The sequence below is a fragment of the Wyeomyia smithii genome, chromosome 1 (genome assembly GCF_029784165.1).
Source record: "Wyeomyia smithii strain HCP4-BCI-WySm-NY-G18 chromosome 1, ASM2978416v1, whole genome shotgun sequence".
Lineage (NCBI taxonomy): Eukaryota > Metazoa > Arthropoda > Insecta > Diptera > Culicidae > Wyeomyia > Wyeomyia smithii.
Window position 1 is genome coordinate 161396140 of NC_073694.1, and position 9639 is coordinate 161405778.

The 9639-nt window shown below is 39.1% G+C and overlaps 1 long non-coding RNA gene across 1 annotated transcript; it reads left to right on the plus strand.

Annotated features, from left to right (window-relative positions):
* The first annotated feature begins 221 nt into the window (after window positions 1-221).
* LOC129733869 (uncharacterized) lies at window positions 222-7849 on the plus strand. The gene is made up of 2 exons (XR_008729735.1): window positions 222-1194; window positions 7569-7849. It is a non-coding gene; the product is annotated as an uncharacterized LOC129733869 (long non-coding RNA).
* Window positions 7850-9639: the final 1790 nt, after the last annotated feature.

Sequence of the window (9639 nt, forward strand, 5' to 3'; positions counted from 1 at the left end):
CCAATGCTTATGGTTAAATTGGGGTACACCATGTAAAAAACATGTAAAAATAATTTCAACCGACACTGTAGAGTGAGCGATGCCGGCCAATCCCAAACTCTCACCCATTCTTAACATCGGGTTTTACGCTCTGCCGAGAGCGAGAAGTCAAAAACTCGCTCTCACGCAGCACTCTATATAGGATCGCCGAGCCAGCCGAGCGGCTTTATTCATAGCAAAGCTGCTGTTCGTGTCGGTTGGTTATTTTTCACGCCATCGCTTGTGCCATCTCCACCGTCCGTCTGGAGATATAAATAAGAACATTTAGAAGAACAGAAATTTCGCGCGCGTTTCATCAAACAGTGTACCGTGTGTATAGTGCGCGAAGGCTCTCTTGTTGTCCGTTATCCCACACACCCTCCCACCGATTCACTACACGGTAGTGCAGTGCCATCACGGTTTTCGATTGATGTGCTCAGTGTATCTCTTAAAAGTTGGGTAACACTTACCAGTTAAGATTTTTATAATTATTACGCATTCAGTGTGCTATCGAATAAGCTTTCACAGTGTCATACGTGAGAGCCGAATACTAAACAAAGCTGTGATAAACACATAAATAAATTCTCTGTGGATTTAGTTATGGGGAGCTAAATAGTGAAGGTGTGCGAGAGCAAACGCAAATCGAAACGCTATAAAGTGGTTTACAGTTCATACAATTATGCATGCAGATTGATAACCCGTCTTAGAGATACTGGAATAATAATATAATCGACGGACAGTTTTATTGTGCAACAACAAATTTAGTGTTCAGCAAACTAGACGAAAATAAAACAGCGAAATGACATCCAGCAAGATACAAGCCCGCCCGAATAGGATCCAGGCCGCAACGGCGAACAATTCGCGGAACGGTAGTTTCGTGGCCAACAGTAATTCCAACAACGCACTACGCAATGTAGGCAGGCTGAATAGAAATCTGTTCGGTCGACCGGATCCCGCCGAGACAACCAGGTTGGAAAATGAAGCTCAACAGGAGACCCAGCAACGGTGGCTGAACAAATATAACACTGACATCGTCAAAGAATCGATTTCATATCTTTCGTCCTCAACGTCACGCAGTAGTCCCAACAGTTAGTTTTTCCAGTCAAACGAGGGCACCAACAAATGGCTGTGCAAAAATGATCCTAAGAGATCTTACGCGAAAAAAAATTCTTATAGGTAAGCTTTCCCGCCAAAAACTTTCCTACCGATCAGGTTATGTCACCTACAAAAACACACAAACGTTAGAGCGTTGCGACGGGGGAGTCGCGCGCATTTGCAAAAGACCGGTTCAAGATCGAATGCCGAATTTTAGCCGCGAAAGGGAGAGAGAGAACAATAAGACAAATTCGCAGAGCAGCACCACACGTCGTATGACCTGTTTCTCAATATACCTGCACACATTCAAAGCCAAAGCACTGGCCGGCGCACGCAAGGTATGCAAGCGGGAGATGCGAAAAAAAGAGAGGTAAAGAGCAAACGAACGGCCGGCACGATCGCGCGTAAACCTGGTGCCAGTGCAGTCTGCCTGTCTGGCCCGAAGAAATGGCGCGAAAAGTCTACCCGTCCGGAATGAGTTTGCGTTATTTTGATGGCACTCGTTCGGACGGTCTAGCCGAGAAATTAATTGCATGATTTGGACGCCCTTTACAATCCGTTCCCAGCAGAGCAGACTAGGTGTGTGTTTGCTTTTGCACTTTTTCGAGAGATCCTTGAAAACAAGTATAAAATAGATGAAAATCAGAACACTAGCACTGCCCCAGGCCTAATTCATGGTAACAATGTCGATTAAAGAACCAATTCTGCCCCGAACAGGCCAGCGCCTCACTGACCCGAAGACGGTTCGAGGCCGAGTGAAACAAATTTTCTTCGCAACGAACGATGCATTTTGGATTGTGCGCAAATTGCACTCACCGGGTCAGAACGGCCGGCAGTGACAACTTTGTGTGCATTTCGATGATCGGCCCAAGTGCATAAATTAACGACGTCGTTCAAATGTGCGACTTCCTAATAAGGCTTGATGTGTTCGTTATTAAAAGTTTTATTGCTTCGAGGGGAATCAGACGATTCTGAAAGTCAAGCCTTCAGAGGTGACATCAAGAAGATTCTTTGTCTCCTGCTTTTCAAGATGCCACTTGTTTTTGGAACTTTTCACATAGGGTAGGGAACATTTTCTAAGCAGCTTTAAGAACCGCCTGTTTATTCAGACGAAATAATCAAAATGTGTTGGGTGAAACTCAAACAGTAGTATATCAAACTGTTCGCCATCGTTTTCTCTGTTAGAACTTGCTTTCAGATTGTAAAACTAAGTTAGTAAACTTTAACAATCATCAATCAAAGTTACCAATCGAGGGACACTATTCCAATCACCCCGAACCTATTTTAAGCAGTTTCCATCTGTTTTGCAGGCGTTTTTTTTTTCAGCACCCGAAGTGGCTCCTGAATGGCTGCTATATAGGTCGATTTGTTTCAATTGCAATTGTTCACAGATTGCTTTGTGATTAACGGTATTTCTTATATTCGTAAGACAGCTAGACAACCAAGGTTTTCGTTTCCATCATTGAAATTGTCGATATTGATCAAAATGCAGGAGTTTGAGGCCTGTTTTCTTCGACTGATTAAAATAGGCGCTACTGCTTAAACCGTACCCTACCCTATTTATATTTGTGTCAGATCGATATAGTGAAGTCGGTTTTAATAGCAATAATTTACAATTCTTTAATAGAAAGGAAAAATAATTTATAACTTCGTGAGCTAATTGATCCAATAAATCGAATGGTGACAAACTCCGAGCTTTCTACACACTTATAATTTATGGCCGGGTCTCGGTAATTTTTGCTGAGAACAGCACCACTGGTGCTCGGTTAAAAAAATGACATCTGTCACTTTTTTTCGTAAATCTCAGTTCACCTCACTGAATTGTCGGTACAAAATATCCGTAATCTCGGTAGTGATAGCTCGGTTATATTTTATGTCTAAATTTCAGTTAGGTTGAACCGAGATTTACGAAAAAATGTGACAGTTGTTATAATTTTTTAACCGAGCACTCAGTGGTGTCGTTCTCGGCAAAAATTACCAAGACCTATCAATAAATTTCAAGTGTGGAAGATAAACATAGAATGCCATTACTCATTCTAATATAGTTGGATGATGCTCAATTCAATTATACTTTCAATCATGAACAATTTTGGAAATTTCATGCTCGATTACAGTACAATAAAAATACAGTACAATAAAAAGTCGCAGCATTGTAGACTCTGTAGTTTTGAACAAGGTTGTTATTTATACTTTATTATTCGGCCATCTTGTTAAAAAATCATTCCCTCTACCACTAGGCAAATATTACTTCCAAATATTGAACGATAATAAAGAACCGACTGACAAACGACGCGGCGCCTTTCGTTTGTTTTTTTTTTATTTCTTGTTTTTGCAAACTTGCGCGAACGATGATGGTGCCCATTGCCGTGAATCAATTTTCGCGCCAATTTGCAAATCGCGAGAGCTTGCTTACCGCATCAAATGAAAGAAAACGTAAACGCGTAAATGAACCATGCCAAGTTGTTTTGTTTACCGCACCCACTCGCTTGTCTCCCTCCGCTCGACTTATTTGCTCTGACCACCGTGACACCAAAACGACGAATTTTGCGGTATCATTGTATAGGTTCGTGTGTGCCTAGCAGGAGCTTACCGAAACCTGTTTCAATCTAGCAAATAAAGGTGTCATTGGGGAATGAAGGGGAAGGTTTAATCCTAATTGGTTCGAGTGTTGTCGAATCAATTAAAATAAGGTTTAAAAAATGGCCAGTTTTTCAACAATCAAAATATGATGATAATAATGTTTAAAGTTATAGCTGTTACAACTAAAATGTCTAAAAGCCTTGAGCTACAGAATATAGTGGTATTGAATGAGATCTGTAACAAATATAGATGAAGGCCTCCCTGTCCATAAAAAACCCTATTTTAAGCTAGTCAAATTGACAAGAACCTGACAACAGTTTTTGTACGTAACCGATTTGACAAACGTGAGACCAAACAAACTGTGAGCTGTCGTGGAAAGTTTGACGCCAGCGAACGCAATTACCAACTACGAGCTTTCTAAGCGAGTGTATCGTTGAGGACGTTTCGAGATCGCATCGCTTTTGGGGCTCCGAAAACCCCTCGTACAGCCAATTCTCGATCGGGGATAAAAACAAGGTGTTTAAAACTTTCTAATATCGATCACGAGATTCGAAGTAACTGCCATTCGAAAATATATGCCATCATGCCATCATGATAACCTGAATTGTTGACTCATGGAAACTACATTCTAGCAACACTTATTGTCTTTGCTAGCACTATAATGACATACTTGCAGACTAAAGGGCTGAGCCTAAACCACGCGGTCATCAAAAGAGGGACGGAGGGTGGTCCAGATAAGTTTATGTTTTGCAGTTTCAAAAAAATTATCAAATTAGGCTAGGGAACCAATTACAAGCAGCTCATAAAGCCTTCTTTGTACTGGGATGAAACACTCGAAATATGTAAGGTGGAATAGAAATATTAGCATATAAATTTGTTTACTGCCTTTCTCTTTGTCAGCACTTGTTTTCAGCTTTTAAAACTGATCTAGCAAACTTTTAAAGTAATTAATTTAATTTCCCAATCGAGGGACACTATTTCAATCACTCCGAACCTATTTTAAGCAGTTTGCATCTGTTTCGCAGGAGATTTTTTTCAGCACCCGAATGACGCTTGAGTGACTGGAATTTCGGTTATTTTTTCCATTTCATGGTTTTTCTGAAGATTTTTCGTGTTGAACGGCATTTCATATATTCGTGAGACTGCTAGTTAGAGAGTTTTCGTTTTCGTCATTGAAACTGTCGATATTGCTCCATATTCGGTAATGAAAGACCCGTTTTTTTCGAGTGATTACGTAAGGCGCCACTCCTCAAACCGTTACTTACTCTATTATTGGAAAAATCAAATTATAAGTCCACCCGATGTGATGACGTAGTAGGAGACACCTGATTATTTTCATAAAACAAAAATCACTGAAAATAATCACTTAGTACCTTTTACTTGAAAATTCAAAATGAAAAATTTACAGAGTGGCAATGTGAAAGTGATACACTTTATTTCTGTCATAAAACTCAAACTTTTTATTTCTCTGTGAAATAGTTTTTAATAACATTTATAAGTAATAATTACAATGTACTTTGTTGAGTTCAAATCTTTCACCTTTGTGTTTGAAAACGTCCCGTAGACGTATTTCGAAGTCATTGCAAGCCGCACGCACAACTTCGTTCGGCATTTCGTCCCAAATCTCCATCAATCGTTTTAAATGTGTCCAAACTCAAATGCCTAACGATGTCCAACTTTCTTAGCATGTATCCTCAGACACTGAAGTCTAGCGGGTTCAAATCCGATGACGATGCAGGCCATTCAGATGAACTGATGAAGTGAATAGTTGATCCTTGAATTTTCCGTAAATGACCAATGGGGTCCGAACACTCCGTTTTTTAGCAGGTTTCTTCTTGGGAACAACCGTGCCTGTATCCTTGAAACGCCTGATGGTCCTGTAGACGAATAATCTGCTTAAATTCAGATGTGACAGCTTCCTCCTAATCTCGGAATTAGTCAATTCTTGCAGATGCAAGACCCTTATTTGTTCTCTATTTGAACCCATTGACATTTTCTTGAGAGCGGAACTGGAAACTGACTGTATTTATTCGAATAATCAGTAAACACGTCACTCTTTCAAAACATGCTCAGATGCTTGTCATGCTGTGACAGAAAATAAAACGAGGGGTACTCCTATACGTGTATCACTTCTATGGTGCAACCCAGTATCCTTTTTCTTTTTGAAGTTTTCATCTTTTTAGATGAGTATAAATTTTCACCATAATCATTCAACTGCGACACTTTTATGTATACTAATTGATCAAAATATGACCACGTGGCTGAGGCACGGCCCATTAGGATTCTTCTCACGCTTTCTTCACATCTACAGGGTATTCAATAGGTTATAAAACAACTTTTCATCGTTGTGTAGGTGCGCGCCATGTGCAATCTGTGTATTGGTTCCGTTGAATCCCTCTTAAGCGACATTTTTTATAACGACAAATCTCACTATAGCGACATGCTCAACTGCCCCTCATTTTTATACTAAAGTTCTTCGTTTCATTGCGACATTCCGCTATTACGACCTTCCTCTATAACGACATGCCAAAACTCATACTTGTCATTCTTTATTGCGACAATAGTACATCCGAATCTCTCTATAACGTCATTTGCTAAATCTATAACGACATTCTCAACGGTACCGTCTGTTCTACATATACAAAACTTCTCGTATTATTGCGACATTTCACTATAACGACAGTCGCTATAAAAGGGACTCGACTGTAATTATGACAGCATGGTGTCGACTTGCTGACATTTGTTGTTTGTTTACCGCGCATGATGAAAGTTACCGCGACGTCGTTGTAAAATTGTTTGCGGCACGCAGGTCAGGAGTGTTTTCTGATGAGAAACTGTTTGTCTTACAACAGCCGTACAATGAGGCGGGGGCCTAGCGTGGTTGGTAACGTCTCCGCCAACCACGCTCGACGCCTGGGTTCAAATCCCACCGCCGACATAGGTGTCGATGGTTGTGAAGTGGCGTGATCCACTCACAGCCAACCTAACTGGTCTAGATTCAATCCTAGCCGACACCGGGAGATTTTCTGAGGCAAAAAATCTCTGGGATCACACCTTGCATCGCATGAGGAAGTAAAGCCGTTGGCGCCGGTCCGTTAATAAACGGGTCGTGAGTTAGGGTCCTGGGTGTAGTCGCCTCCCTGGACGACGGTGGTTGACAGAACAACAGTGGCGGAACTAGACCGACGGAAAATAAGCGAGAATTAAAAAAACAACCGTATAATATCCAAAATGATCAGCTGTACACAGCGACGTTGACCAGCAACAACCCGTCCTACATAAACATCCCGCGGTTCCGGAGTGCCGCGTCGGTGATGGTGTTTATCGAGTAAAATTCCAAAGATGAAAGCCGCGTGCTACAAGGCCGATGTTCTGGAGAAGGTTATGGCCCCGGCACTTCGGGATCTTTTCAGGAAGGATTATTACGTCCTTCAATAGAACGGGGTGCTTCGATCCACACAGTGGTGAAAAAAAAAACGTCTTAAGCTCGTCATACAGCACGAAGGGGGTTTGTTACCAGTTAATATGTAGTACAGGTATTCAATAGCCACTGCTTCAATTAAAATTGATTTACAAAAAATATCTTTCTTCTTCTTAACACATTTTTAAAGTATATTCGAACTTTTTGAGCACCCTGTATATTTATCTTCATAAATGAAATCCACCACTGACAGTTTTTAAAATGGTGAAGATCTGATAGGAAAAAGGGTAAAACGCTCTGAATTTCTGTTTGACGCGACGGGGTAAAATGTGCATTTTTAAGTGTTTTATTTTTCTTTTTTTTACGATAAAAAAAAATTATCAAAACTTATATTTTCACCACCAGAATTAAGCCGTATTTTTAACACATATCTTTCTTTCCTTTATCTTTGCAGATTCGACCCACATCCCTGGACGGACAGGACTGACGAACTAAAGCATATCTGTGGTCCATTTAGTTCCATCGTTTCGCTGCTACATATACCCGCTTTCGGTTTCTCGATTTGTGTTTTCCATCCGCCATTGGAGCGAGAAAGAAACGAATAGGAAGTTCTTGTGTTGTTATATTGATAAATTTAGCAAATTTTGTTAAATAAGAACTAAATTTGCTTTGTTTCTTTAGGTAGTATTTAAGTAAAATAGGATAATCGTTAAAGTTTTTTTTTCGTCTTCTAAATTCTAAAGGTGCAACACCTTTTCATTAGGATAAGAAAACAATAATTTACCCATACAATATTTTGCCCTCCTGATGAAACATGGCTGTACTAATCTCAAGACAAGAGGCCACCCGAAAAAAGTACCATATAACAAAGAATAGACAACGACTTTTATTGTAAGCATCAATTATCTTTACAACGTTTTTTATTTTTTGTTGTTGAATCCACCTTCGACAAAAATTTTACCATGAAAAACATTGTCAGTGACTTTTTTAACGTATGGGAAATATACCTGAAAAATTGTTGTTAATAATTTCATGGTGAAAATGGAAAAACAATATTTTTATTGTGTCGGACAATGATATTTGATGTAAAATTGGTGAATTTAAAATAAAAACATATTTAAATTATAGTATCACTATATACAATAACATCAATTTTGAAGGTTTTTTCGACATTTTTTTCGGGAATGTGCGTTTTGATCATTTGCTTCGATGTGCCTATTCTGCGATCAGGATCTAGGTGCCATTCTCATTAGTATTATCTGTTCTCCAGTCCATCTGAGTAGAAGCATTTTGTATCTTTAATTGTTTATTTCTTATCCAGAGCACCGGATTTAATACCGGGTCTAAAACATGCGCGATACTTCGACATTGATATTCAGTAGCAAAATTATGGTATCGAAGTATCCTTACCTTAACCGATAGAACGGGTGCCTAACATATTCGACGCTGGTGACAATTTTCTACCGACATAATCAATTAGCTTGAGGTAATACTATGAGTTTGGCTAAGATTATTTGTTTAGAAGCAATGATGGCATAACTTCAAAGAGGGCGGAATGTGAATTCCAACTGGGTGATATTAGAAGAACAGTTTTGGAATTGAATGTAGGTTCCTCAATCGTTATGTGCTCGACCTTTTATTGTTTTTCTTTACACGAAATTTCAAAGTTCAAATTATTGTGATATAAATCAATGACATCTCAGAGCTGAGCGAGCAACTTTTGATTACATTAGTTTTTCGTAAAAGTATTTGTTAACGCTTCCCGATTCTTGTTACAGAAGAATTATTCTTTCTACTGAGCATATAACAGTTAATAGCAACGGAACGAGAGAAACACATGTGGCTGTATAGTTGCGAAAGCAATCGTAAAATGGAAAATCGTCGGGTTAAATCTCAATATAACTTTACGCATGGATTTGTTCTCAAATACCACCGTAACCTAATCCGGCGTTAGCGACAAGAGCAGGGAAATAGGTATCAAATAGCAGCAAACCATATTTCTTTTACCTATAAATGACAGAGACAAAGTAGCATTCGAATACGTAAGTTCATTAAAGAAAAATAATATCGTGTCTCGAAAGTGAAACACAACATAAATAAAATTACAAGTTCAATTCCGTTACCTTCTGTAAGCTTCGCTATCAAGCACCAAGCCAATTCTGTTCTGACATCGATGATAAAACTTTTCTTCTTGTTGGAATTATAGGTTAACTTTGATCTCATAATTATTACACATTTTGTTTTATAGATTTGATGTATAATTTATCCAGTACTAAGTTATAAATAATCATCAGTGTAGCAAAAATGGCTTAGGGTCGGGCTATATTTAAATTTTAGAGCAACACCCACACTAAAACCCCAAAGTCGGAAGTAACTTTTGCCTTATTATGAAACGTTCTATCTTAAACAAACCGCTTGGTTTGTTATAGGTTTAGAACAAAATTATATGATTACTGAAAATAAGCAGTAGGAAAGAGTCCCTTGAATAATCCTATCAATGAAATAATCCAATAGTTCACAATAAT